This window comes from Choloepus didactylus, chromosome 3 (assembly GCF_015220235.1).
Source record: "Choloepus didactylus isolate mChoDid1 chromosome 3, mChoDid1.pri, whole genome shotgun sequence".
NCBI lineage: Eukaryota > Metazoa > Chordata > Mammalia > Pilosa > Megalonychidae > Choloepus > Choloepus didactylus.
In genome coordinates this window covers 156,780,226-156,786,778 of record NC_051309.1, presented here as the reverse complement: position 1 = coordinate 156,786,778, position 6,553 = coordinate 156,780,226, and the positions used below count along the sequence as shown (strand labels likewise).

Here is a 6,553-nt window from a genome sequence, read left to right as displayed (position 1 = left end):
GGGGTGGTTTCAGCCTACTGGATGACAGAGAAGTCTGGATTGTCTAGACCGGAGCTGGTCAGCAATAGCTGGGAAAGGAAGAAGCAAACTTCTGGAGTCTGAGTTGCAGCTGGTAGGCAGAAACCTAGAAGAAGTGGGGGCCCTCTGTGGATTTAGACCTGGGGTGTATGACGTTTACCTTGGGAAATCGATAGGAAGGTGGTCACCAGGCTGAGGGACTGTATGCTCTCTGGGGGAATGACAGGAGCAGAACACTACTGAAAGTCTTCACCCACCCAGATTGCTGAGCAACTGGGTAGCAGGAGCAGAAAAAAAGCGAAAGTGTAGTAACTTGAACAGGAAGGGAAGCCCCTTCCTTCTGCCATGTTCCTCCAGTGCCCTGTACTGATAAAGCTCCACATGGTGAATTTGAAGCTGAGAGGCAATTATAACCAGCACAGAATGGAAAAAGAAGAGACTTGTAAGGCATGATCAAGGAACTGAGAGATTAAGATGTTAGATGAATTTTCCTCTTGGATGTTGAAATCACCAAGAATTATAGTCAGCCTTGCTGTCTTTTTGACAGTTGTGTTTCAAAGACCAAGGCTCTTAAGGGAATTGCAAGGTCTCAGACATAGATAAATGATTTGAGAGAAAAGATTATGAATAAGAGTAAGTTCTCTCCAAATACACCCAAAAGATAGGAGCAAAAAAGGACTGATGAGAAAAGCTTAAAAAATCACCTAACTCCAGGGGTTTCCAACATCCTAGTGGAGCAGCACATTTTGGAACTAGACTAATTAGCCGTGTAACTTTTGCCATGTTCTAGTTGTCTTACTGTAAATTAGGGATAATACTAGTACTTATTTCATGGGATCAATTTTAGCTGGAAATGAGATAATATGTGAAAAATACTTAGATTAGTATTTGGCAATACATGAATGTTAGCTGTTATCAATGTTCCCTGGAGGTGTCTCAAGGAATGTACAGCAGTTATGAGGGAGGTTATGCATAAGATTATTTCAACTAGAATAATTGTTCATATAGCTGTTGAATACATTGGGATTATATTTAAGATTTTGTTTGAAATTTGTTCTGCTGCCAAAGAATTACAAAACCTCTCTAATCTACTGCAACAGTTCTTTACTTGATCAAATTGAGATTAACTCTCTAAAGTTATGTGGCCAGTTAGTCAACCTCTTTGACTCCAAAGCTAGTGATCATCATACTATATTTTTTTTTAAGAAATTAAATATTTATTGAACAAATACAGAATAATTGAACTAGGGTGTGTTTTAACCTGAAGATACAATAAACAAGTTCAAATAAACAAGTTCAAATAAACAAGTTCAAATATTCAGAGAGTTCAAATATTCATAACTCTAAAGTTATGTGGCCAGTTAGTCAACTTCTTTGACTCCAAAGCTAGTGATCATCATACTATATCTTTTTTTTTAAGAAATTAAATATTTATTGAACAAATACAGAATAATTGAACTAGGGTGTGTTTTAACCTGAAGATACAATAAACAAGTTCAAATATTCAGAGAGCTATCACACAAAAAGTGAAAGATTGGTTGTCCAGTATGTCTCCAAAAGGCAGAACATGAACCAAGTGATAAATGTAAGCAACCAATAGGCTGCAGGATAGTTGTGCAAGGTTTATCACTTATTTTAATAGCTTCTTTTCCAATATCATGCACTCCACACTTACTTTTCCCTTCTTCTGAAAGGAGATATTATAACTTAACGTTTCTCATGAATGCCTTAAGTAGGTTGCATTTTCATGGCAAGTCCTCTACTGCCAGCATGGATAAACTCACAGCATCAGAAAAACATCTGAAGTTATCAAACCGGTTTATTAAGGAAATGGTTTTTTGTTCCTCAGCTACATTTTTCTACATTAGTGATTATCAGGAGGTGGGGAAATAAAGAGAGCATATTCTCCAAAAAGGGTGAATCACAATCCCCAGAAATTGTGATAATACCTTCTTTGGACAATTGTCCTCAAACCCCAAATGAATCATTACAACTGTCAACCAGTGGTACAGATGGGAGTGTTGTGTGTTAGAGAAAAAACAGTTGTCAACCACTGCTCTACATTAAACAGGAGAGCTATATTTATGAGTTTCTCGGAAATATAAACTAACTGCATAATTCTGATGGGCTCCATCCAAATTGTTAAATAGTACAAAATGAGAATTGTTTCAACAACTATTTGGCATGATGTTTAAGGACAAAATAATATATGTGTATTTTATCATATAGTCAGTAAACAATGCTAAAGGGCTTAATCCATACAATAAATTGAGAATAAATACTTGACATTTCTGTATTTGTTGATATACTGGATTCTGAAGGTGGATCTTGAACTCAGAATGACAAATAGGTTTTCAAGGAAGGCCACATAATCCGTCAATCTGGCTAACATCTGTTCATTGGGGATTGGTGGAACTGGAGCAGACTCTAGTAAGGGAACATCCAGAGCCCCTGCTACTGGCTTTTTGGACATAATCATTCTTGTGGTGGGAGCATCTTGCCATCCTTGCTCTAATATTCTTTTATAGCCTTTTCAATGGGAAGTACAAGATAGGCTGCAAAGTCATCAGCGATTATGGAGGTACATGCTTCAGAAACCAGGGTGGAAGCTCTTCTCCTCATTGTACCTTTTAATGTTTGCCTGGTTGGCTGGACGATCTTGGTCCACGAGTGATGGCTACTAGTTGTGTAGATCCCAGGGAAATCTCTCTGCCTGATTCTCTGTCCTACTGACTAAATTCTCCCAAGTTCAGAATTGGCAGATTTTATAGAAGGTGGTATTTTTTCCCAAACATAACTTGCATTATTCATGTCATTATGGAGCAGATGTAAAGCTGGATGCTGACCATTCACTGGGGGTGTAGCAATTCCTCCAGGAGTCTCGAGCCCCTGATTCTCACATTGATCCAGCAACTTTTTGAAACTGAAGGCACTTTCTGCCGTCACCTCCACTGGCATCTTCCCCATTGGTCCCGCTGCCACCATACCTTCCCGAAAACCAGACCCCAGACTTTCCGTAGGGGTGTTGCACATGCAATGACATACCCCACCCCCAACTATATCTTTTTAAAATTATGAATTCCCCGTAGAATTTATAGATTTTGAAATTAGAAACTTCTTTGACAAATTACTAAAAGTCTCCTATAATGTTATTGATATGAGTTGCATTTGATTTCTGATGTTATTTATTGTAGTCTAAATGGTTCACATTATACTATCCCCTAATTCTTTAATGAATTTACGAGATTCAGGATTACAAAAAAAATTCTATCAGTCTGAAGTTTTGGTCTGCAGTTAGGGATAGCTGCTTTCAGGTGGACTGTGATGCTTTGACTTTGCTTCTTAGTTTAAATGGCTAGATTCTGAAGCACAGTTAAAATGATGCCAATCATAAGCAAAATTTTCTTCTGGGTTATATCTTTAGAAACCAATTTTATGTGCCTAAGAGTCTCCCCCTGAGTGCCTCTTTGTTGCTCAGATTTGGCCTCTCTCTCTAGCTAAGCCAACTTGGCAGGTGAACTCACTGCCCTCCCCCCTATGTAGGACCTGACTCCCAGGGGTGTAAATCTCCCTGGCAACGCAGGATATGACTCCCAGGGATGAATCTGGATCTGGCATCATGGGACTGAGAATGTCTTCTTGACCAAAAGAGGAATGCAAAATGAAACAAAATAAATCTTAGTGGCTGAGAGATTTCAAATGGAGTAGAGAGGTCATTCTGCTGGACATTCTTACACACTATATAGATAACAATTTTTAGGTTTTAATGTATTGGAATAGCTAGAAGCAAATACCTGAAACTACCAAACTCCAACCCAGTAGCTTTGACTCTTGAAGACGATTGTATAACAATGTAGATTACAAGGGGTGACAGTGTGATTGTGAAAACCTTGTGGATCGCACTCCCTTTATCCAGTGTATGGATGGATGAGTAGAAAAATGGGGACAAAAACTAAGTGAAAAATAGGGTGGGATGGGGGAGATGATTTGGGTGTTCTTTTTTACTTTTATTTTTTATTCTGATTCTTATTCTTTCTGGTGTAAGGAAAATGTTCAAAGATAGATTGGGGTGATGAATGCACAGCTATATGATGGTACTGTGAACAACTGATTGTACACCATGGATGACTGTATGGTATGTGAATATATCTCAATAAAACTGAATTTAAAAAAAAAGGTAATTATGTAAAGTACCTAATCAATGTCTGGCAAATAAGAGACATTAAAAAAATGCATCTATTATTTTTCATTTAAAAAAAAAACAATTTTAAAAATTAGTGCAAGATGTAAAGACATAGAATCTTTCATAAGTTAGCCTTGTTTTCTCTTTAACCCTCCTCGAACACTGTTATTCCAAAGGCTAGAATTAAAAGTACTCACTTTGAACCTTTGACATTCCAAGACCTCCACCTGGCCAAGGAAGTTACCCAATCCAGATTAATTCTCTGCCATGAAAAACCACCACAGACCACTTAAGTCCAAACACAAAACCCTATAAATATTTTACTATGATCTCCCTCTTGTGAGATACATCTAAGGTCTTTCCTTCCATCTAATCAAATTGCTGCAACATTTAAACTTCCAGCACCAACTTTTTAAAACAATGTTATTGAGGTATTATTTACATATCATAAAATTCACCTATTTTAAATGTAAATTAAGTGATTTTTTAAAAATTTACTGAATTGCCACCATCACCATAATTACATTTTAAAACATTTCTATCACTCCTATAGATCCCTCTTGCTCATTTACAATTAATCTGCATTCCCACCCTTGGCCTCAGGCAACAGCTTATCTACTGTCTCTATAGATTTTCCTTTTACAAGCATTTCATATAAATGGAACAATAAAATATGTGGTCTTTGTGTCTAGCTTCTGGTATTTATCAAAATGTTTTGGAGTTTCATCAATTTGATACTGTGTTAGTGTTTCATTCCTTTCTATTGCTGAATAATATTCTATTGTATGAATATACCACATTTTGTTTATATACTCAAAGCTGATGGACATTTGGGTTGTTTCTGCGTAGTGCTGCCATGAGCACTCACATGCTAGTCTTTTTGTGTATGTGTACTTTCTTTCCTCTTGGATTGATACCTTAGTGTGGAAATTCTGGATCATATGGTAAATTTATGTTTAACTATATTGGCTTTCTATTGTTGTGTAACTTTGCCACAAACATAACAACTTAAAACACCATACATTTATTATCTTACATTTTCCATAGGTCAAGAGCATGGGCACAGTTTAGCTGGGTCCTCTGCTTAGGATCTCACACTGAGGTATTCAAGGTGTCAGCTGGGCTGCATTCCTTTTTGGAGCTCAGGGCCCTTTTTCAGGCTCCCACAGTTGTTGGAAGAAGTCAGTTCCTTGTGGTTGTAGGACTTAGGTCCCTGTTTACTTGCTGTCTGTCAGTTGGGAGCTACTCTCAGATCCTAGAGGCCACCTGCAATTCCTTACCATGTGTCCTTCTTGCAGGCTCTCTTACAGTGTCTCTTACACTATGGAATCTTAGTTCTTCATGGCCAGCAAGAGAATCTATCCTTCCAGGAAGGGCCCAGTCTTTCTTTTAAGGACTCTCATTTGATTAGGCACTGGAAAAAAATATTTAAAGTACTGACAAACAATTGCCAACCAAAAATTTTATGTCCAGCAAGACTTTCTTTCAATAATGAGAGAGAGATTAAGACATCCCAGATAAACAAAGACTGAGGGAGTTCATCACCACTACACCTACCCTAAAAGCAATGCATTAGACAGTGGATCAAAGCAGCATGAAGAAATAAAGACCTCTGGTATAGGTAACCCAATGGGTTGTGTTTATTGGTATGTAATGCCACTTTTTGAATTCTTACAGGTTTTAAATGCAAATGTGTGAAAGTAATGATAAATGTAAAGTTTTGGATATATAATGTACAAAGATACAGTTTTCAAAAAGTATAATAAAAAGGTGGGGAGATGGAGGAGATAAGAAAGGTGCATGTATATGCTATTGAAGTTAAGTTGATGTTAATCAAAAGTGATTTTATAGATTTAAGATGTTAACTTTTAGCCCCATGGTAATGACAAATAATATATATGAAAAATATATAGAGAAGGAAATGAGAAGGGACTCAAAATGGTACACTAAAAAAATCAAATAAATATGAAAGTAGGCATTGATTGAAGAATTGAAGGAGAAAAAAGAATATTCTGTCTTACAAAGATAGAATATCAAAATGGCAGAAGAAAGTCCTACAATATCAGTAGTTACTTTAAATGTAAATGGATTATACTCTCCTGTCAAAAGGCAGAGAATGGCAGAATGGATAAAAAAGCATGACAGAACTATACATTGTTTGCAAACTCCCCTTATATTCAAAGACACAAAAAAGGTTGAAAACTTAGGAAAAAATACACCATGTAAATAGTAACTAAAAAAGAGCTGGGGTAGCTATACTGATACCAGATAAAATAGACTTAAAGTAAAAAACTGTTACAAGGGACAAAGAGATCACTATATACTGATAAAAGGGCCAATTCGACAAGAAGA

At 36.8% G+C, this 6,553-nt stretch overlaps 1 pseudogene; it reads right to left on the bottom strand.

Annotated features, from left to right (window-relative positions):
• Positions 1 to 2,269: 2,269 nt before the first annotated feature.
• On the bottom strand, positions 2,270 to 2,976 carry LOC119530501 (annotated as a pseudogene).
• Positions 2,977 to 6,553: the final 3,577 nt, after the last annotated feature.